Source organism: Coptis chinensis, chromosome 7, assembly GCF_015680905.1.
Source record: "Coptis chinensis isolate HL-2020 chromosome 7, ASM1568090v1, whole genome shotgun sequence".
Classification (NCBI taxonomy): domain Eukaryota; kingdom Viridiplantae; phylum Streptophyta; class Magnoliopsida; order Ranunculales; family Ranunculaceae; genus Coptis; species Coptis chinensis.
The window spans coordinates 45,535,905-45,560,484 of NC_141462.1; positions in this window are offsets into that span (position 1 = coordinate 45,535,905).

The window sequence follows — 24,580 nt, forward strand, 5'->3', positions numbered from 1 at the left end:
AAGCAAAGATCAAAGAAAACTTAAACAAACAAAAAAAAAAAGGAAAGCAAGAACACACTATATAACTGCAACAACTTCCAATCCCTGTTATGGCTGCAACAGCATATTGTTTGTCAGACGAGGCAACACATCGAATCTAAGATCCAGTTTATGGTTGTGTAAAGATTATAGACCAGTTACAACAGTAGATAACCATGCTACAACATGAACTAGCAAAAACACAAGGTGAAATTGATTTTTGACTACCCATCTAATGAATCCCATGTCCATCCCCACATAAATCACACTAAAGCTAAAAAAAATATGAAGTAAAAATCATATAAACGAAGATTTTAATAAAAAGGGTCTCATAAAACACTTATAAATCAACATAAAACCATCAAAGATCAAAACTTTGATAGCCCCAGAGACTTAAATCAGCTCATAAACTGTTAACACTATTGAAAAATGAAAAAAAGTGTGAATTAGAAGACAAACCTTGTATATTTTAGAAAATCTTTACATGTAGAAATGTTAACTAAAGTATCCAAACCCTAGCTAGAGCAATACACAATACACATATATAAATTAAATTAGTACAATAAAAAGCAAAAGACAACTTCAAGCATCAGTTGAGTTCTAGTGTTAAATTAGTTAACACTAGAAGTACTAAAAATCTAGCTTGTCAAAACCCTAGATTATAAAAAGAGAAACTTTAGAAATTTGAAATAATTAATTAGTTACCTTGGCAAAAGTCAACATTTTTCTCCAATAGATCACTTCTCTGGAACCTTAAACAATGAAACCAAAAACCGAAAAACTTCAATTGAGAAAGAGTGACACAGAAAAATATGAAGAATAAAGACGATGAGAAAATGAAGAAGAAAAGAAAGATGACGACTTACCAGTTACCAAACTATGAGCACTGAGTAGCGGCAACAGTTTTAGACTTCCAAGTTTTCCTTCATAACCTTTTCTTTCTAGGGTTGTGTAATTGAGATGAGCGCGGAAGTGAATTAGTCCCGCTCGTGTTTTCTAATTTCTCTTTTCTTTTTCTTTTTTTCTACTTGGTAGCATTTAGAAAACCGACACATAATATCTGAAGAAACGTTAGAAACAAAATAATTTTTTCACAGAGATATTAAGTAACGGTTACCTCTATTTCTAACGGAAAATGAGTGTTAGAGTATTTGTCACGGCTGAATAAGTGTTAGGAATGGAAAATCTCATATGTTGCAAAATCGGCTTTATGGTGTAGTGAGATAAATCAAGCTTCAATCTCATTTGGTATATTAGATTCCTATCTAGGCACGGAATCAATTCAGAATGCCGATCATCACAAACCTACGAAGCGAGGAACAAAAGTTTAAACTTATTATATCGATACTTTTCAAGAGAAGGTTGATCATTAAGGCACATCAGGAAAGAAAACTCATAAAAGCTCATTATCAAGGTATATTTAAAACAGTTAGTAAAAGCAGCAAAGACTTTAGATACTCACGGGGAAAGCTCTTTACCACTACGTTGTTCTCTCCATCATCCTGCCCAAATCTTGGGAAAGTTTCATCATTGCTGACCGAGTCAGCATTGTCATCACCACCCAAATAAGATGACCCGAGTTTTTTTAAAGATGTTGCACCACTATGCACTTAAGATCCGAGAGAGGACCCCCCATAGTAAAAATACAGAAACCCCATAAATATTTAGCAATGTGTGTGATTTTCGAGCAAGAGCTAAACAGACCTAGGTGCCTATTCGCTCTTGCACTAATCTTCCACTTAGAAGGCTTGCAATGACATCCACCTGTTAAATTGAAAACAATACATATAAGAACATGTGTGCATCTAGTGAAGATACTACAAATCAACATCAATTTGACTAGTTCAATTACCAAGTAATCGTATTTTGATTTGGGTTGATATGATCTATAAATTTAGATTTCATTTGTTCATATAACTTACGCCATGCACCATCTTAGAGGCATTTTCCATCTTTTTATATGTCACCCACGGTTAGAGTAGTGTGTTTTATGGATCATGGATTTAAATTCTCTCCTGATCATTTTCATATCTCATTTGCAAAAAGTCAAACCGTAACAGATAATCGGCAAATTTGGTTTGAAGTTGTGCAGCTCGGGAAAATTGAAATCGAATTGGGCTTAGGCCCAAATACGCCGACGCACGTCTGTAAAGATGTGTGTCTCCTTCCCTCACAACAAAACAGATCTCCGAGTTTTTTGTTTCCAATTCCGCCATTACCAAATTTTAAACCTAACAAAAAAAAAAAACCTAAATACCACCACGCCAAAAAGTTTTAAACTCCAAAACTTCTCCCCAACATCTCCACCACCATTTCCAACCTTTTGCACCACCAAAACATAAAAATTCCAAAAATTGAACCACCACCAAGCCACCTCCCAAATTTTAGTGAGTTTGCTTCAAACTCGTTCCTACATTGTCTTCATCCCACAAATCATTTCAAAACTTCAATGGCAAAAGACGGGAGAATTTTGCCAGACCAAACTTTTCTTTGCCCATTTTTACGCCCATTTTTTTCTCGCGGAGATGATTAGAGGAGGGATTGGAATAGGTTTGGTATTCGGCGGTTGATTTCTACCACTCCTATTTGGTCAAATAATTCTATAAGAAGAGGGAGTTGGAGGGTGGAAAATTTTTGTGAAGGTGGGGATGCAGGAGAGAAGTATCTAGAGAGTTGTTGGCTGAGATTTTTAGGCATTACACCTCGAATCGACATCTCGAAGCCACCTTGGGGAATCCTAGTATATCGGAGTTCCTACATTGATGAAAAGACACTTTGTCATGGAGGGTCAAGATCAAATTCTCATTGTGTTCGATAGTCATCTTGCGAACCAACCAAACCGGGTAGCTCGATTGGATTGGTAGGAATGTCATTTGGAAAGGAGAGAAAGTCAACACTTCGGTCCGAGATGTCCGCATGTTCTCCGGATATTACCGAGGAAAAGAGGTATAAATTACGATCCTCTAGTTTATTTTAAATATGATTAGAGGAGTTGGAAAGAGTATTGCTTAGCCTTCCCGGTATTGATCACTAAGATCATGATGTCTTTTTAAGAGCTGTTACAAAATCTATTCATATTATAATAAAATTGCATTCAAATGCAATTATTTGTAAGGAGGTATCCAAAAAGACTTAGAAGTTGCTTGGGAGGATAGGTGGTGGATTTAGATGAGGAAAGAGAGGATATGACATGTTTGGATAAAATGCCTCGGAAGGTGTACTTCGATTTAGGAATGGATGCCAAGGTCAGATAAAGGTTTCGGTGGCATGTTTATGGTATTAGTGAAGATTTACGGCTTGGTAGATTATAATTTGAAATAAACAAAAGAACCTTGCACAAGTTATGAACAGCTCAACGATGGTAGGAAGGATCTTCAAGATAATATGGAGACTCTTGTCAGTACGTCGGGATGCGTTGGGTAAAAACGGCGCGAGATGGAAGCACCGGCCCGATTCCAAGTAGAGATTCTAGAATGTATGCCACCCATGGGTGGTTCTTTCTTCCGAGGAGGTGTTCGCGAGGCATGAGCGTTAAATGCGCCGGGCGACGGATGGCTCCCGGGCCCATCTTCATCCCAGGCCCCATCTTCATCCTAGGCCCAATCTTTATCGAGGGCCATCTTCATCTCGTGGCTAGTGGTTTAGAAAAATTTGTTGCTTTGATGTTGTTTTTATTGTTTTTATTAGTTTGGATGTTAAGTTGTTGAATGTAGTAGTTAAATTTAAATTCGGTAGTTAATTGTATTTGAATTTTGATTTTTAATTTAATTTGGTTCTTTTCAAATTATCCGATGATTTTTGCGTTAATCCCACCTTCTCGAATTGTTTGGGGGTGGTATTATTTCTTTTAGCATGGTTTTTATATGATCCACAAGTTTAGAAGTAATTTTGCGATGAGTGTTGGGAATGTTGCCGATATTGGCATGGCTATAATTAGATATTGTGGTAGGATGAAATTTCAACGAAAGTTAGAAGTTGCCATTCTAAATTCAACCTAAAAGATAGTAGGTTTGTTTCGGAATAAAGAATATAGGTTGTTTCCGTTTAAGGTTTTGGAAATATTTTGTTTTCGGCAATTGCCTTAAAGCTTTTTGGCAACTTGTCGATTCGTTTTAGAAACTAAAACCCTATATAAACTTCCTTCATTCTCCACACAAAACCCACACATCTCACTTTCATCTCTCACCTTAAACCTCAAATTTTTCCTTTTCTTTTTCACTTCACCTGCTTTCGGAACAAACGGGAGGACAATTCCCTCCCAAGATAAATTGTGGCGCCGCCTAGCGTGACACACGTTACTCCATTAGCACTGAAGGCCGACCCGCCTCCGGCAAGGCTAAATTTGAGCGCCACCCGCGCCCTGACCTCTATAGGCACGAAAAATTCCAATTTTTTGTGGGTTGTTCCAGGATCATTTGCACCTTTTCTAAAGAGTATTTTTGTGATGACATCTCCTACAGTCATACCTGAGCGAGACCTATGGAGGTTGGTTCGACAAGATCTGATTAGGATGGTAAAGATTCATCGGTAAGTGATGACGCACTCAGATTCACCTCAAATTTCGCATATTTCTACAATAATGTTAATTTCTATTGTAACCAAGATGGAGAACAACAATTCTCCACCATAGTTGATAACACGCCACTATAATTCAAGAAGAATTTGGTAGCTTTGGTTTTGGGGATTATCTTTGCTCAATCCTACACACACGGGGATATATTTAGATCGATAATGCATACCTCTATGACTATGCATATTTCCACCAGTATTATGGGGAGGGGTGTTTCAGGATAATGGACCAAGGGCTTATATAACATAGCTCTTGGTAGCCTGTCCTGAATGTAGGCACCACCATGTTATTCATCCTAATGAATATTTTAGGGAGGGCAGATTTACTGCGAAATAATACATTTGGTGACGCTTTCCTTGCTTTTAGAGGGGACGCCGCTTTATATGACATTCGAGTTTTAGTGGCTAGTCTAAAGAGAGCCCATAGCATAAGGCATAAGTATCTTCTTATGCCTGCTTTGGTTTTCCACATCACGCGGTTGTTTAATTTAATTATGTACCCAATTCACGGATTGGAAAAGGGTTCAAGTCATGAGACCCACCAATTCGTGGTTCATTCATTTCGATTATGACTTGGCGGGATGGTAGGTGCAACCTCATTTGGTTGTTTACACTCCATCGCACGAAAGTAACACTTTCGGTTAGCACGGGTTGATGACACAATAACGGTGAAGCGGCTTGGCAAGTTATTATAGTGGCGGGCAGACCCTAAAGAGCCTCGGGTCCTATGAAGAGGATGAGGATGATGCTTAAACGTGGGATGAGGTAAGTTTTAGTTTTAGTTAGTGTACATTTTATGTCCCAAACAATTTGATTCTTGTTAACCCCATAACGGGTGGAACTCATTTAGAGTTGCGTCTGTTTTTCTTTTTCCATATTGGTATGTTTTAACCTTGTTTTGCAAATATTCCAGAATTTTACGCATTCCCATGGTATTTTTCTACCCTTTTTATTTTAATACTTTGAGGACAAAGCATGCTTTTTGTTTAGGGGTGGCATAGAAACACGTGTAATTAAGGCATTTGTTAGGATATAGATAAGTACAATATGCACTTATTTTCTAATTAAAATTTCATAAATTTCAAAAAAATAAAAGAAAATATAAAATATGTTATGTTATACACTTAGGAATATTGGTATTGTTTTCTTTCTCTATGCTCTTAATGATCTAGAAGTCTCCATTAGCTTTTGCATTAGAATAGTTTTAGAAATTTAGGTTAATATGTAGGTGATAATCTTTGCATCTATCTATATATATATTACATGAGTATCTATGATTGTTTGGAAGTAAGTTTTCAAATCTAGGCTAGAGTACTTATTATACAAATCCTGTGAGAATATAGCCTAAAGATTTATATGAGTGAAACATTTGAGAAATGATACAAGGGAGAAGTAAAATCGGATATAGAAATCATCGTCCACTTACTTGACCACTATACCATATCCTAAAGCGAGAATTTAGGCCTTCTTTGGATCGATATAGCCAGTAAATTCAAACCTTATGAAATTATTTTCCGCTAGTCCCCTATGAGCCTTTTTCTTTTTAGCATTTCATAAACCACAAAATTCCTTTACCCTTTTACAAAACAAAACAAAATAATAAAACAACCTACCCATTTTAAAATGAGGATGAGAATAGGATGATTGAAGAAAAAGAAGAGAAAACACGCGGTAAACAAAAATTAGTTAGTTGCTTTAGAAAAGAAAAAAAGAAAATAAGTTTCCATCTAAAGAAAAGAAAAAGAAAAGAAGTTTCCATCCAAAGAAAAGAAAAAGAAAAATAGAAATAGAAACAAAATAAAAACTCCAAAAATAGAATAAAATGAGTCAAAAGCCAAAATAAAAAGGCTAAGGATGGAAACAAAGTATAGAAACAAAAGAACAAAGGTTTTCTCTAGTTCGTAATATGAAGACCCTATTATCTCGGACTTGTCCTTTTGAATATCCATTTCCTTCCTTCTTAAACCATCTCCTAATCCCCTTGACACTTAATAAAGACCTCTAGCTCAATTAGGAATAGGTTAGTGTGATAGTAAGTGGCAGATGTATTTGATCGACTTCGGCTTCCTTGTGTGTCATTGAGATTGTAAGGTAAAGTGTGCCCACTACACACTAGATTAGCAAAACTTTAGCGGAAAAATTAGAGTGGTTTTATCTTGACATTTATGTGAGGACCTACTTAAGGGCAGCTTATTACGAGGTTTTCAGAAATGGACACATTAGTGCATTTCATAGTATTACTCATTGTATATATGTTTATTAAGTAGATGATTGATTAATATGCATATATTAGCTTAGGTTTTAAACTTGATTATTCTGTATTCATTGCTAGTGAGATGTATAGATAATTAAGACATAAATAAGGAAACAATAGTTTTATTTCTTAGTCGTTTATAGTATAGATGAAGTTTGTGAGTACCTTCATTGGAAAATTTTCACGAGACTATAACTTCGTCCACTAGGAATTCCTAGTGGTTTAAGGCTTTGTTGCATATGGTCAATGCAATCACACTCGGCTAAACGAGATTAGTTAAACTCCATTTTTTTGGTCACATATTCTAATTTCTCATATTTGCTTGAGAACAAGCAAAATGCTGTTTAGGGGTGGTTTGATAAGAGCCCAAAACTGTATTTTTAACCCCTTAACAATAATACTTTTAGACCAATTATGCGAGTAATAAATAAGTTAAGGTTGACTATGTGTTTTTATGTATTTCAGGCATTGGAGTCAATTATGTGTAGAAATGTGTCACTTTTGCGAGATAAAGGAGCAAGGGTTGGTTGCTAAGAAGTTCTCTGATTAAAGGACAAGATTCAAGGAGAAAAAGCATTTTTAAAGCCCAGTCAAAGCTGAAAAGTCAAAGTCAACTCGGGCAGAAACAACGCACAAAAATTAGCAGAACTTTCAAAGACAGTATCTTTAGACTCAGACCTCAGAATTTGGCCTACCTTATGTTAAAACGACCATCTTGGAAAGAGCTTTCCAACGGTTTAAACCTTAACCTAATCAGAGGAGCAAAAGTAGACGAAAACTCTATTAAAGTCAAATCCAAGCTGAAAAGACCTCTGTGGACTGAAAAAATTGGGTTTTGGGCTCGATTTTCCAACCCAAAACATGGCTCCAGGCCCATGTACGAAATTGGGGATCTCTTTCTCTTCTTGAAAGGAGAAAAGGAGGCAGACTAATTAGCTAGACCTAGATTAGAAAATAAATTATCTTAGACTCCATTAATTAGTTTTATTTACTTGTTTTTAATTCAGCTGTTGAATCAATCCTCTTTTATTTCATTAGATCAATAAAGTTAGTTTGTTACTCATAATCTAGTTTTAATTATTAAATCACTTAGATCTAATTTCGATCATTTAGTTATTAATCATTTCTTAGTTGTTAATTTAGTTTTGAATTCTTGATTAGATCAATATAGTAAATTCATAATCTTTATATCATGTCTTGCTTAAATTTATATAGAAATGATAGTTTAATGATTCAAGACTAAAACCTCCATTAGAGGGGTTTGAGGAAGCCTTAATGAAAACTTGATTGTGTTAGCTTAGAAATCGTTGTGATAATATATTCAATTCTAGAAAGTAATTAGTTCACCATGAGAATGGGTTTGATTGCTTCACGAGGCTAGTTATTATTTAAGTAGAGATTGCCATGAATAATTAGGGATTAGAAATACTAATTTGTTATCGAAAGCATTGCAATTGGGATTACTGACGAATCTTCACTAGTTGATTAAGTCGAATCAAGGTGGAATTCAATTCCCCTAATTCATTCTCTATTGTCAAGTTAGTATTTGAATTAGTCATTTAGTTATTCGTGATATTGATTAGTAGTTTCCCATTATAGTATAATTTCCATCGTTACTCTCATTAACTTTGGTAGACTGATAATCGTAGTTAACTTAGAATTCTAAAGAACTAGGAGTGGAACGAATTTTCTATTAAAACTATATTGCAATAGCATCGAGAGTAGAAAACTTTGATAATATAAGCATAAATTAGTTTTAGTTTTACTTGCATTTGAGTTTCGTAGCTTATTCGTAGGTAAACTATCGTTTTTACCTTTTATCATATTACAAGCTGGATTCTATTGGCCTACTCTTTTTAAAGATGCAAATGTTTATTGCAAAGCATGTCCGAGATGCCAATTTTTGGGTAAGACCTCGAAAAGGTTTGAGTGGCCTCAACAACCGATCCTTATCTCAGAAATCTTTGATGTATGGGGTATAGATTTCATGGGACCATTTCCGCCTTCTTTTGGTTACACCTACATTCTACTAGCTGTGGACTATGTTTCAAAGTTGAGTTGATTGAAGCAGTTCCTACAAAGACCATCAATCATAAAATTCGCCGTGGACTTTCTGAAGAAGAACATTCTACCAAGATTTGGAGCACTGAGAGCAATCATCAGCGATAACGGTTCTCACTTCTGTAACTGTGTATTTGGGAATCTTATGGCAAAGTATGGAGTAATTCACAAGCTAGCTTTACCATATCAACCTCCCAGGACTAATAGTCAAATAGATGTTTTGAATAGGAAATCAAAAGTATTACGAGAAGGCAGTTGATCCTTCTAGGAAAAGACTGGTCTCTTAGACTCCAAGATGCACTATGGGCATACAAAAAGCATTCAAAACACCCTTAGGGATGTCACCCTATCGCTTGGTATATGTAAAGGTGTGTCATCTACCTGTTGAGTTAGAACATAAAGCCTATTGGGTAGTGAAAGAGATGAATTTCAGCCTAGATCAAGCAGGAGAAAGGAGGAAGCTTCAGAACAGTGAATTAGAAGAATTAAGAAGTGATGCTTATGATAAGTTAAGGATTTACAAGGATAAGACTAAAGCATTACATGACAGAAGAATTCTGAAGAGAGAATTTGAACACGAATGAGAAAAGTTCGGTCTCTGACAACTCGTCTAAAAATTTTTCCCTAGAAAGTTGAGATCTAAATGGGCTGGACCATTTGTAGTAAGACATGTCACACCTTTTGGAGCTATTGAAGTAGAAGACATAAAGAGAAGGACTCGTTCCAAAGTCAACCCTCATCGACTAAAGCCTTTTATGGAGTTACCTACTGGAGACGTGGATGCCGTTTTTCTCAAGGATCCGGTGTATCAGACCACTGTTGAAGCGGAAAATTGGGGTAAGTTACCTACACACCTTAAATATTACATTCTAGGTCTTGTTGAACCTGTTACTCTATCTAGTTTAAGTTTTTTGCATGAGGAAGCCAAGCAACGTAAGCTTGACTCCTTAGGATCTCATTAGTATAAGTGTCACCAATAGCTAGCCCTTATATTTTTTCATAACTTTACCCTTTACTGAGAGGAGTTGCAAGCGCCGGAGTCAAAGTCTCATAACTCTAGTAGACCGAGTATAAAATGTCTACAGAAAGTAAGCATGTTGTCGAAAGATCAGTTTTGAGATGGAAACCTAAGTGTTTACCACCTGTTAGTTTGTGGGATTTACTCCCCGTTAACCTTCAAAGGAAGATTATTTATATCGGTCATGTAGGGTGCTGTAAAAGTTCATTTGCGCGTAAGATTGAGGAGAGTGCGTAAGCTAGGTTGGTGTAAGAATTGCCATTCTGAAACTTGTCCTGGGCTATATCAATTAAGAGAAAATTGTTGGTACAAGAGTATACTTTTGTCAATCACCTGCTCAGAGAGATCGGAAGAATCCCTACATAAGGAAACCTAGTGGGTGGGAATACTAGTCTTAAGGATCGACTATAAAGGACTCAAAAATCTTGAGAATCTGACTTTAAAAGACTCACATTCGCTTGGGGATCCGGCGTAAAAGACCTAAAAATTTGATTTGAACTAATTGTATTTGATTTTCTCTATTTTGTGAGCTTAACCTTAATATGAAAAGAAAGATCAAAATCGATGTCGCATCAATGGTAATATCCTACCTTTTTCTCATCCATTTCATTTAATTCTTTATACATTGAGGTCAATGCATGCATAAGTAGGGGAGGGTGTACTTGTGAAATGAATTTAGAAAATTAGTTTTCAAAAACAAAAATATTCTTGTTTCTATATCAGAAGCATCAGAAAATTGAATTTTAATGATGAGTCTGGGATATATATTCTATACTGCTTAGTGTTGAGTTTAATAGATAGTTGATATTATTGATTTCATTACCGCTTAGACTATTTATTATGCTCGGACATAGTTCCTGTTGATAGAATTCTTTATCAAGGCACCACCATAGTACTTAGTCAGTTTTATGTACTTTTGCTAGAAGAGAGATTTAAACCCCTAGTAAATTGGAAGTAGAATTTTTAGACTTAGCCCGTGAGACTTGAGCTTTATACCCATTCTTTGGAGAGTTCTTACGAAATATCCGAGTCTTAGTGACTCAACATCTTTCAGTTCTCTATGTCGTTGTAATATAGTCTAATTATTCGTTGATTTGGTTAAATCACGAAGTGACATCAACTGGGGAGATACGCATTAGATCTTGTAGTCTATTCGAAATAGAGTATCATACTGATAAGTTAAGTAGTGAACTCATTCAGCCTTTATCCCACCTAGTAGGACCATCATGTTAAACCCTTTTGATCCTTACATCAAGCCATTTTTTCCAAAACCCTTTATCTTTTACCCTACTCTAGACAAGGAGTATAGCCAAAAACCTTTATCAGCCATACCCATATGTTTATGAGTATATGAGGGGCACAAGTAGGAAGAAAGAGCACAAAAGGAAGATTACAAAGAAAATATCGAGAGATACAATGAAGACCATCATTCGTTCTTAGTGAAAGAAGCTAGTGGAAAACAAGCATATCCAATTACTAATCTAGGATATACCATTGAGCTAAAGAAAAATAAAAAGAATAAGTTGAACAGAATGGATGGAAAAGCTAAGACAAAGGAAGAATTTTCTCTGCAATACAGAATTTGAAGAAATCTTCCAAAGAACGAAGCAAAACTCTTAGTGTTTTTCAGAAACAACCTTTGAATCCTTTTTACCTTTCCTTCCTAAACTAATACCCAAACCAAGTTACAACCCATGACTTATCACTACAGTATGGTACGAAGTCTAGAATAGGTGAGAGGCTGCTAAAGTGAAGGACCCGACACTTCATATGTGATTGATATTCTTTCCATGAGACTATTGTCCTCTAGAAGTCTGTTTTTCAAGGTAGTATGTAGGATGTTCGTATTCATTATTCTTTTCCCCATATAAAAGAGCTAAAATAGTATACCATCTTCTGAGAGATTCTTTTCTGAGAGTATGACTGGTGAGAATTGAAAGTCGAGATTATCTGTTTAAAGATAAACTAGGGATTTCATTTCTTTGATAGGATAGTATAGGAGATTGACTAAGTACACACATAAACCTTGATTGAGAATTTTGTCAATTTTTACTATCTCCCATCATAATATATGAGTCTTTGCAGTAATGTAGTTAGCAATGGAGACCGTCTGTTAGAGTAAGCACTAAGTGGGTAAGGAATTTCTCTTTCTGAAAAATACTATCATTCTTGAACATTCTATTGATTGATTTTGTGGGTATATCACCTGAAAACCTTCACGAGACTATAACTCATCCTTTTTGGGGAACTTAAAAGTTTAAAGCCTTGTTGCATGTGGTAAATGCAATCGCGATGCCTACGAAAGTGAGTTAGGATTTTCTTTTTGTTATTAGGATGTGATTTTGATCACTTATCTATTTTTTAATCTTATTTTCTAAGAGACTAGCAAAAGGCTAGTTGGGGGTTGTGATAAGTGCTCAAAAAGTATAATTTAACCCTCGATTATGCCTCTTGTTTAGCCATCTTAGTGGACTAATAGTGTTTGTACGTTATGTTTTCTGATTCTACAGGTGAAAAAGAGAGTTTTGTAGAATATTAGAGAAAAAGGGGTAAAACGGAGCAATTTGGAGCATTAAGAATCACATAGAAAGCATGTGGACAATCATGGAGAAGGCCAACGAATTGAATCTATTAAAGATGTGACTTGGACCTATTTTAAAGCCTATTTAGAAGCCCAAGGCAAAATGATTCGTTGCTTAGACCAAAGCCTGTAAAAGAGGATAGAAGAATAGAGCAAAACAGGGAAAATAGACTTTCAGCGTCTGAGGCAAGGATCGTCTTCCAGGGCGTAATGCTGCATCTAAGATGCAAGATTTGTCGTCGGGCATGAACCAACAATGTAGCCACTTCCTTCTTAGTTTTGGAGATGAAGTTGGACTCTGAAAGAAGTTGATTTGTATTAGAAAACAAATGGCGGTTTGGAATGCTTCTAGAACTCATTGTAACCCCTATAAATAGGGGACCCTAAGTGCCTCATGTAATGTGGCCAATTCACTTATATTATTGTCTCCAAAACATGAGGCAGAGAGAGATTAATAATAAAATATTCGGTTTTAACTAGTCGAGTCTTAGTAAGTTAGTCTTTCTTGTCCTATGTTGTTCGACTCTTCTTCTTCTCGTTCTTCGTGTTCTTCCTTCTTTATGGAAGGCTAATCTTCTCCTTCAAGGGAGGAGATGAAGCCGGTGCTTAATGTTTAATGATTCTTCTGGTTCATGGTGTTCTTCAATCAGGTTAGTTCTTTATGTTTTTACTTATTAGTTCCATTGCCCACACTAGGGGATGAAAGTATAGAATAGGGTTTATGTTTTGCAATATTAATATCATGCTAGTGTTCTTTACTTTTCTTCTAGTAGTATAGTTATTTAGAGTCAGGGAAGTATTCATTGTGTTGGCTTAGAAGTGGTAGCTCAGGGAGTGGCTGCCTAGGGGAAGTATTCTTTGTGTTTGCCTTAAGTGGTGATTCATTGAATGGCACTTTATTAGGAAGTACTCCTTGATGTTGCTCTGGTAATACATTAAATGGCTGCCCAAGCTTACATAAAAGGAAAGAAGATATTAATAGCATAAACATAGGAACAACCTTAAGTAGAATTACTTGTTAACGATGTTTAGATCCAATAAGGCATCGGCACTTTCGCTCGATTGCCTAATTGTAGTCTACTTGTAAGAACAACCATGAAGCGAGGAAGGTCATAGATCAAAAGTATTGGTGGATTCTAATCTCTTGAATTCCCTTTCTTATAAAATCTCAATAGTTTAGTTAGTTTAGTTTAATTTAGCATTAGAATCTAAAATCTCTACAATCATAGTTTTAATCCCTCAAACCCCTTTCCAGTCCCGTCCTTCACATAACATACACTTAAAAGTGGAAGGATACCCTACTCATCCTTTACTTATTGAGGGATAATTAGATTTTGATACGCTTCTATTTTGTTCAACAACCATCGTCTATCTATATCATCTATCTACATCATCCATATACCGTATATTGGTTGATCTAGGTAGCTCAACAGATGTGCTATACTATGATGCATTCAAGAAGCTGCAGATTCTTGATTCTAAAATGGTCGCCACCAACTCCAACCTATATGGATTCAGTGGGGACAAAGCTCTGATAGTTGGGGAGATCCAACTACCTGTAGCTACTAGTCCGGTAACTCTCATTATAAACTTTGTTGTGGTAAAAGCTAACACACCCTATCATATGATCTTGGGCAGGACCTAGCTGCACAGACTCCGAGCTATTCCTAGCACCTATCACCAATGTCTGAAGTTCCCATATAATGAGAAAATTGAGACGATCAAAGGGGATCAGGTGGCTCCCAAAGCATGCTACGCGCTAGTGATGAAGTAGTCCCCACTCCCTTTTTAACTAATAGAGGTGGGGTGACCCGCCAAATAGCAATTACAGTTGGATCCACCTCTCCCAAACCTGGTCCCACGAGAGAGAGAGGATCCCCCCTCAATGGAGCCGTTAAAGGAAATGGAAATTGGAGGAGGTAGCTCGCTAAAAACCACTTTCATTGGCACCTTATTGAGTTCTGAAGAGTGCGGGCTTTGATCTGATTCAGCCGAGAGCACAAAGATGTGTTTGCTTGGTTATTTGAAGAAATGCCAAGAATTGACCCCCACGTGGCATGCCACTAGCTCAATGTCTGCAGTGATGCAGCAGTAGTCAAGCAGAAACCGAGAAGGATAGGTGTTGACCGATCCAAAGCGGTAAAAGCTGAAGTTGAAAAACTAAAGGCGACTAATTTTGTTAGGAAATCAATTTCCCTACTACGGATTTCTAATATTGTCCCAGGAAGAAAGAAGAATGGGTCATGGAGAATCTGTATTGACTTCATGCATCTGAACCGTGCATGTCTAAAAGACAGCTACTCTCTACCATGATTTGACAAGTTGGTGTATGTGACAATTTTGGACATGAACTGTTATCTTTCATAGATGGATCATCTGGCTACAAGCAGATCCCATTGCATGAGGAAGACCACAAGCATGCAAGTTTCACAACCGAGGACGGCCTGTACTGTTATCAGGTCATGTCGTTCGGACTAAAAAATGCAGGGGCCACGTACTAACATTTGGTGAACAAAATGTTTGAAAGATTGATAGGTGACATTGTGGAGGTGTATGTAGACGATCTTTTGATAAAGAGTCTGAAATGGGGAGATCATCTCTCCCACTTCCAACATGCATTTGTCGTTCTTCGAGAGTATCGCATGAAGCTCAACCCTACAAAATGTGCTTTTATTTGTATCATCGGGGAAGTTTCTAGGGTACCTAGTTACTAAGAGGGATTGAGGCGAACCGGATCAGATCGTAGCTCATAGAAATGCTCACATTCAAAAACATGAAAGAGGTTCAAAAAGTTACAGGCGAGGTTAGAAGCTCACGAGCGGGTTTATCTCAAAGTTGAGGATAAGTGCAAACCTCTCTTTCGATTCGTGAAAAGAACACCTCTTTCGCATGGATGGAAGATTGCCAAAAGACGTTCGATCAACTCAAAACATATACACAGGGGGCACCTCAATCTTTTCAAAGCCCGTTGAGGGGAGAAGTCGTGGGTCTTTATCTCGTTCATCGATTACGACATCGGTTATGTCTTCGATACACGTGGATGAAAAGAAGGTTGAAAAAACTGTCTATTTCTTGAGCGGACACTCCTACCCCGGAGAAATAAGATACCCTAAACTTGAAAAAGTCGGCTTTAGCACTTGTTTTATTTGGAGAGAAATTACGATTTGTACTTCCAATCCCACACTATTAGAGTGATCACAAAGTACCAATTGGGATCGGGTTACGGAAAGACCAAACAGTCGGGAAGGCTAGCTAAATGGAGTGCATACAAGCCGTCGGAATATGATATTATTTACATCCCCAGAATCTCAAAGAAGGATCAGGCACCAACAGAATTCTTGGGAGATTTCCCAATGACCTACACAGGGTACGACTCAACCACCCCTAGTTTAGATGATGGAATCCTGCTTGAATCTCCAAATACCCATCCAGACCTGTGGGAGTCAAGCTCGGATGGCGACTGTTTGTGGATTGATCTTCAAATGATAGAGGCATAGGAGTTAGAGTCATGTCGGTTACTCACGCCAATATGTGGCTTGAGAAATCCCTCCGATTAGGTTGGAACGCCTCAACAAATGAGTATGAGGCGAGACTTGCATTCATGTCCGAGTTACAACAGTTTGTGTTATTCCAACTATTACCCCAAGTTTGATGGATCCATGTAAGTCCTACCTCAAAGATGGGACACTCCCTGAGGATAAGAATGTAGTAAGGCATCTTCTTGTAAAGATACAAAGATTCACCCTCGTTGGAGACGATCTGTACAAGAAGTCCTTTCTGGGACCTCATATAAGATGTCTTTCTCCATACCTCGCTGAATAGATTATGCGAGAAGTTCATGAAGGAATTTGTGGCAACCATACTGGGGGCAGAACACTAGCTCTCAAGATCCTAAGGCAAGGGTACTTTTGGCCTTATATGCAAAAAGATGCACATGTTTTTTCCCGCAAATGTGAAAAATGTCAACGATATGCTCCGCTAATCCATGCTCCAGCAACAGAACTGCACCCATTGGCTAGCCCATGGCCATTTGCACAGTGGGAAACTGACATCGTAGGACCTCTACCACCTGCTTCTGGCAATGTCTGATTCTTACTGGTTGCGACAGATTATTTCACCAAGTGGATAGAAGAAGTTCCCTTTGTCTTCATTTGAGAATAGGATGTCAAAAAGTTTATTTGGAACAACATTGTCTGCAAGTTTGGCATACCCAAAGTTATCATCTCAGATAATGGGCAACAGTTCGCTGGAGGATTGGTCACTGAACTCTGTGAGGAGTTTCACATTACCCATCCGTTCTCAACTCCAAGGTATCCACAAGGTAATGGATAGGTTGAAGCCTCTAACAGGGTCATCTTGGATAACATGAAGTGTAAATTAGATGACGCAAAAGGTTTATGGGTCGAGGAACTACCTAAGGTCCTATAAGCATACCGAACTACACCCAGACGGTCAACTGGTGAGTCCCTATTTTCATTGACCTACCGAACTGAAGCAGTCATACCTCCAGAACTGGTAGCTCCCACTCAAAAGTCAGATGTTTTACACACTCTGGAAATTGAGGAGTTGTTATGTAGAGAAATGGATCTCCTAGATGGCGTAGAAGAAGGTCTTTGACATCGGCTTAGGCGCTAACTAGCGATTTCAGAAGAGGTCATACGACAAGAGAGTCCAGATTCTATCTTTCAAATCTGGAGATCTGGTTTTGTGTGAGATCCCAGAGCCCAACGGCAAGCTTGGGCCCAACTGGGAAGGACCATACATCATCGACAAGGTTGGTTGAACTAGTTTTTATCATCTATACATTGTTGAAGGGGACATTCTTGTCAAACCATGGAACGCGCAACACCTTTGCAAGTACTATCAGTAAATTGTTTTTCTATGCTTTTTTACACATTATTTACTCCTCTCCAAGTCATCAATAAAGTTCTTCATATTGCCATCGAATTTATTCCTTGCATTAGTTCTTTATTTATGATCCACAATGGACTAAGCCTTTAGGGGATTATCTTCTCACTATCTATTCAAGAATATTGTATGCCAATTTGCTTTAGAACCAGTGATACTGAGTATGGAAAAGTTGAATTGTATGCCAGATCCTTTCCCATTTCCACGAAGCTGGAAGTGTACGCCAGTTCTTTCAAACTGCGATTATCCTCGATGGGTTAAGCCTTTAGGGAATCGGACCACACTAATTGTTTAGTAAACTGTATGCCAGTTTGACTTGGGGTAATAGATAGTGTTCTTGAGAGCCTGAACTGTATGCCAGTTCCCGACGCTCTTGAAACAGCAACATAGGACTTGCTAAGAAGATCTAGGTTGGATCCAGATCCTAGCACACAAATCATGGGCCTGGAACTGTATCGGCATGATAGCGCTAAGGAAGACTCCCCCACTGCTGTTCTGGCAATACCCTATTTATTTTTTAAATAAATAGAACCTATCGTTGTTAAACATAGTGTTGTGCTCATGGCACCAAGTTATTTTCGCAAAGACATATGACTCTATTGTGATCGAACTCCTAAATATAATTAACTTGAATGGCTTCCATGATATCCTGATCAGATTCTGGTCATGCCTCATTTTAATCTATTTAGCCTACTAGGGTCACCTATTGTTGTTCCAAATGAACTTTGGGGGCATCAGGGGTAGAGTATGCATAGTAACATATGTCATATAACATAAAATGCTTCTAATGTATACATAAACTAGAAGAGCTCTGAGCTCAAGAAATAATTAGCATGCATGCATAAAATAAAGGAGCTCTGAGCTCTATGAGTAAATTGTATGTGAGCTACATAGCTCAATATTCTGATCCCATAGAATAATTGTTTACGTGAAGCGAGGGTAGAATCAAACTTTTGTTTACCATCGATTTTTCTTTGCACCATCATCGGGAACTCTTGTTTCACTCAAGAAAGAATAACGTGTGGTTGGATTAATTTTGGAACAGTTGAAGGCTGAATAGAACACTCACTTGAAGCTGGAGCTGGCAGAAAAGGAAGTTCAACTAGAGGCATGTCATCATTGGTGTCTTCTTCAGAAGATGAGGACGCATAAGGCATAAGTTCAGTTTGAATAGTAGAGATACTGATAGGGTTATATACTAAAAACATTACTTTTGTATTAACTCTAATTCTTTATATTTTGAATGAGAATAATATGGGCAAATGTTATGCATATTATATATGTTATTAGTTATATGCATACGTCTAATACTTTATGCTGTAGATGATATGGTGTGTGGTGACACACAGAAGATCATATCATCAGTACCTTATAAAGTATAAGTAAACGTTCACAACCTAGATAGATTTGGACAAACCATTGAATGCGGTTATAGTATAATCTGGTATTAGTCTATCTTGATTATAGGATTACACTAGTACACTTTGTGTGTATTGAACAGGACCAAGTGAGGTTGTTTCTCTTTATACTGACTATATAAGAGAACAAACACCTCTGTTATTATGGATGTTTGTCGTTTAAATCCAGATATAATAACGGGCACTTACATGCATTGTACATTGCTTTAAATCATCAATGAGTGAGATTCATTTGTGAATCAACAAACTCGATAGATTGGGTAATGACATTGTATGTAAGGTGTGTTGTTGATTATAGAAGGAATTCATGACCCGCAAGTAGTCGGGTTGATGATGTCCCCTTGAGGAGCTCATAAGGATTGTCATGTAAACCCTATAGGTGGATTTAATCCGACATGACAATGAGGTTGAGTGGTACTACTCAAGAACATAAGAAGTTGATTAATGTAGTTGTTAGTAACTTGACTTAATCAATGGGCATTCGATATCTTAAACACGGGGAGATCAACAAGCATATAATATGGAGCCCATAAATGTAACCACGTAATTTCGGATTAGGGCGGTGTAGTGCAACAATGGCCATTAGTGGAATAAGTCATTTGTTGGCCGGACTTGGGCCGTGTGTTACGGGCAAACATGGGAAACCCAAGCCCGTCAGGAGGCCCAACCCTAATTTCTCCTCACGGTCCCTGTTGTAGCCTATAAATAGAAAACTCTTTCTCTGGCCATTTTTGTCAAGGTTTTGCTCAAGAAAAGTAGATCTAAAATCGGTTCCAATTTTGAAAGTAAGAGAGGGCAAGAGAGAAAGAAGAGGGTGGTAGATCGTTGCCCCACAGCGTCCATTCCATTGATAGGAATACACGAGAAGATCAAGAGGTTGATTCGGATTCGTAGATCTTGGATTCTCGAGTTATCTTAGCAGATCTAAAGGTATGATTTCTATCAAAGCTGTGACAACCGCTTATTCCCTTGTGCGTGGGTTTTCGCGGTTAAGTAGATCATTAAATTTGCAACCATAGCGGTTCCCTACAAATCTGGTGTCGAGGTCGAGGAAACAAGACAAAAGGGTTGGTTACCCTCCCTTGATCATCGGTTTAGAAAGCGTACCCGGTAGCCTCAATTGCCTCCTCGAACTTTACTTGTTTGGCGCATTGAAGGACTCTTGAAATATCTAGTACTCACCGAGCAAAACGAATGGCATTTTCAGCTGATCTCTTCTTCACCTCCTGCACTACCTTGGAATAGAACTTCGGAGGTCTCGGCTAGAGAGGTCATCAGCCTTCTTATCAGAACGAAGACATTTCTCTTCGAGCTCTCTCATAAACGACATGACCTCATTTGCATGGGCAATGGCGACCAAGGGTTCTCATCTCGGTGTTCCTACGGTGAAGTTCCCCTTAGACATGGTCATGCTTTGCTTGCGGGGGTGGTGAAATGGGGGCCTTGAGATCAAGAACTTCACCTTCCAAGTAGCAGCATCAACATCTCCTTTCTGGTCTTTTTCCAGAGAGCCCCGAAGGTTGGAGATCATATCTCTCATATTTTTTAAACTAGTACCAGATTTCCTCTCTCTGGCCAAGAGCTGTTCAACCTAGATTTGCAGCTCCTCAACTCTTTTCTCAACAACCTCTTTTGCCTAGATCAGCTCGCCAGTAGCCATGTCATCAGTGGATGTATCGGCTGAGGCCACAAAGATAGGCTCTTTATATGGCTAAAAAGTCATTCACTAACTGGAAAAGGATACGAGAGCGTAAGTGACACAATGATAGAAATAGAACATTGAGCGAGAGAGGGAAAGTTTTACCTTAGCAAGATGAACAACGGATCGATGAAAAGACAAGTCTAGGCTCCCAGCCATGCTGGCCTCAGCCTTGTCAACAGGAAGTCACGCAGCTTTCAGAACTCCAAACGCGATGTCAACATCATTTATAGAATGCTTGTTGGTAATAGGAAGTTCATCAGTTCATCCCCAACGCCTCATCTCTACGATCGTCTCCCTTTCAGGGGAATCCAGAGATTTAGGTGAGAAGGGGATGTCATCACTCCCCCTCCTCCTATCACCAAATTAAGGAGGAGGGAGAGCGATAGTTACAGTGGTTGTTTCAGCAATACCCTTCCCTTTACGATTACTAGGGAGGGAAGGGTCAACAGTCAAAAGGACATTATCACTAGTTTCTTCAGAACCTGCAAGAGGATCTGGAACTGATAGGGGTACAACTACATTCTTACAAGACTTAAAAGGTGGGGGAATACTAGCAGAGACCTTGAAAAGTATTTCTTCATTTACGGTGAGAGGACAAAATTTCATTTTCTTACCAGAGGGGGCAACATCAGAAGAAGAAGCGATTATTAGATCGATTTCAACCTAGAGCGGTTAGATGCATAATTCCCTTTTTAAATTTCTTGGCTGCCCGGTGAGTTCATGAGGTAGTTTAGGGCCCCTCCAGCTAGTGATCACACAATCATCACTGACAACAGGCTCCTGAACTGAACCCAATGTTGCAGCATCACTAGAGACGGCCCTAGAACTTTTCTCCTTGCGGTTTCTTTTTCTTCTAGTAATCAAAGAGGAGTCCTCCTGAACTAGGGAGGAAGAAGTCCAGCATCTTGATCCACAGGAGGAGGGAGTGTTGTGCACCTAGAATTTACAGTGTTTATCTGAAAAGGGGAAAAGCCAGGGACAAGTTGCAGCAATTCTTTAGTAGACATGTTGAAATACTCAAAAAGACGAGTGGGATCAGGAACTACCACCCAAGGCATCCTCTGTTCCTTGAGGATCTTCTTGATGAAGTCCACCATAGCAGCATCAGTTGCAGTTAGTTGATTCCAATGGATAAGAGTCATCTAAGGAACAATAGCAAAAAAATTCAGTCGAAAGACTTGATAAACGTAAAATTGATAGTCTACCTACGAAATAAACGATGAATTCTCAACGTAAGTAAACTAAACTTATTTTGATGTTATATTGTTTATCAAATCTTTCTACTCTCAATCCTATGAGATATAGTGGAGTAGATAAGTTCGTTCCACTCCTAGTGCTCTAGCACGGATGTTTTCTAATCTAACTAGTCGTTTTTAAGTCTATGAGAGTTTTGAAGGGAATTATACTACGATGCAACTACCCACAAGATGCAACTAGTGGGTTATCGGAATACTAAAGGGAATGCTACGTTGATTCTATGATAAGGAGTTAGAGGGGATTGATTCCACCTTAACTCAACTTAATCCACTAACAACGAATAATTCGTAATCGAATGAAGCGCCCATGAGAACAATTGGTTATTCCTAATCTCTAATTATACATGGCATTTCTACCAATCATAACTAGCATGTGAACAATTAAACTCATTCTCATGGTGAACTAATCATTTCTAGAGTGGAATAGAAAATACGACGACTCTACGATAACCGGAATCAAGCTTTCATCAAGGCTTCACAACCCCCTCTAATGGTGGTTTAGCCTTGAATCATTCCGCAATCATTTCCATTTATATTAAAACTAAACATAATATAAAGCATTGAAATTTATTTAATTAAACAATAATGAAATCTAATTTAATGACTAAATTGAACTAAGGACATGAATTGAAATTAGATCTAGAATTGGAATTGACAAAATCGAAATGGATAAAGAATACTACTTTATTTATCTAATCAATCAAGAACAATGATTCAGAGATTTAATCTAAAACAAGAATTTAAATGGAACTAAAACTTAATTTAATTAATAAAACTAGATCTATAATTCTATATCTTAATTTAGGTCTAACTAGCTACCATTAATGAATAGCTAAGCTTTTGTTTTTATACATCCAGATCCAAAATTCGTGCATGGGCTTGGAGCCATGGGTTGGGCCAGAGAATCAGGCCCAAAACCCAATTCTTTCAGTCCAAAAAGGCCTCTTCAGCTGCAGTTGACTTCCACAGACTTTTCGTCCACTTCTGCTCCTCTGATTGGGTCAAGGCTTGGACCATTACAAAGCTCTTTCGAGCGGTCGTTTTGACATAAGGTATGCCCAATTCGAGGTCTGAGTCCAAAGATACGGCTTTTCGGAAGTTCTGGCTGACTTTTGCTCCTGTATCTCGCTAAAGTGGTACATTTACGCACATAATGGACTTTGAAGCCTGAAATGCATAAAACGCGTAATCGGTGTTAACTCTTACTTATTATTCACATAATTGGTCTAACGGTATGATTATTAAGGGGTTAAAACTACAGTTTTGGGCTCTTATCAAACCACCCAAAAACTGACATTTTGCTTGTCCTCAAGCAAATATGAAAATTAGAATAAGTGACCAAAAATGGAGTCCTAACTACTCTCGTTTATTTGAGTGCGATTGCATTGACCATATCAACAAGGCCTTAAACCACTAGGAATTCCCTAGTGGACGAGTTATAGCCTCGTGAGAGTTTTTCGATGAAGGTACTCACAAACTTCATCTATACTACAACGACTAAGAAAAATAAAACTATTGTTTCCTTATTCATGCTCAACTATATATACATCTCTAGCAATTACATAAGAATAACCCGGTCAAAACCCTAAGTTAATATATGCATAATAATCAATCATCTACAATAAACATATATACAATGAGTAGTACTATCAAATGTTTAGCGGGTTTGTTTTCGAGAACTTCGAATAAGCGTCCTTAAATAGGTTCTCACAATAATAGTCAAGAAACAACACTCGATTTTTGCACTCAAGTTTAGCTACTCGATTGTACGATTGGGCACACTTTACCTTACAATCTCAATGACAACAAGGAAGCCGGGTCGATCAAACACATCCGCCACTTACTATCACACTAACCTATTCCTAATTGAGCTAGAGGTCTTTATTAGGTGTTACGGGGATTAGGAGATGGTTTAAGAAGGAAGGAAATGGATATTCAAAAGGACAAGTCCGAGATAATAGAGTCTTCAGTATTATGTAACTTAGAAAACCTTGTTATTTTCTTTTTGCTTCTATACTTTGTTTCCATCCTTAGCCATATTTTTCTTTTTCTTTTCTTTGGCTTTTGACTCCCTTTTATTCTTTTTTTTTTTTTTTGGAGTTTTATTTTATTTCTATTTTTCTTTTCTTTGGATGGAAACTTCTTTTCTTTATTTTACGAAGCAACTAACAATTTTTTTGTTTACACGAGGTTTTTTCTCTTCTTCTTTCTTCACTCATTCTATTCTCGATTTATTCTAAATTGGGTAGGTTGATTTATTCTCTTTTTTTATTTTTTTTTTTGTTTTGTAACGACGGGGTAAAGGAATTGTGGTGTATGGAAGGCTAAAGAAAAGGCTCGAGTGGTGACTAGCGGAAAATAATTCATAGGTTTGAATTTTTGGCTATATCGATCCAAAGAGCGCCTAAATTCTCACTTAGGATATGGTTTAGTGATCAAGCAAGTGGGCGTGTGATTTCTCTATCCGGATTTTACTTCTCCCTTGTGTCATTTCTCAAATGTTTTCGCTCATATAAGGCTTTAGGCTATATTCTCCACGAGATTTGTAGAATAAGTACTCTAGCCTAGATTTGAGAAACTTTCTTGCTAACAATCATAGATACTCATGTAATATATTTATAGATAGATGCAAAGATTATTACCTACGTTATTAACCTAAGTTTCTAACAATTATTACGATGCAACAACTATGTGAGACTTCTAGATTGTTAAGAGCATGGAGAAAGAAAACAATACCAATATTCCTAAGTGTATAGCATAAACTTATTTATTTATATTTTTAAATTTTTGAAATT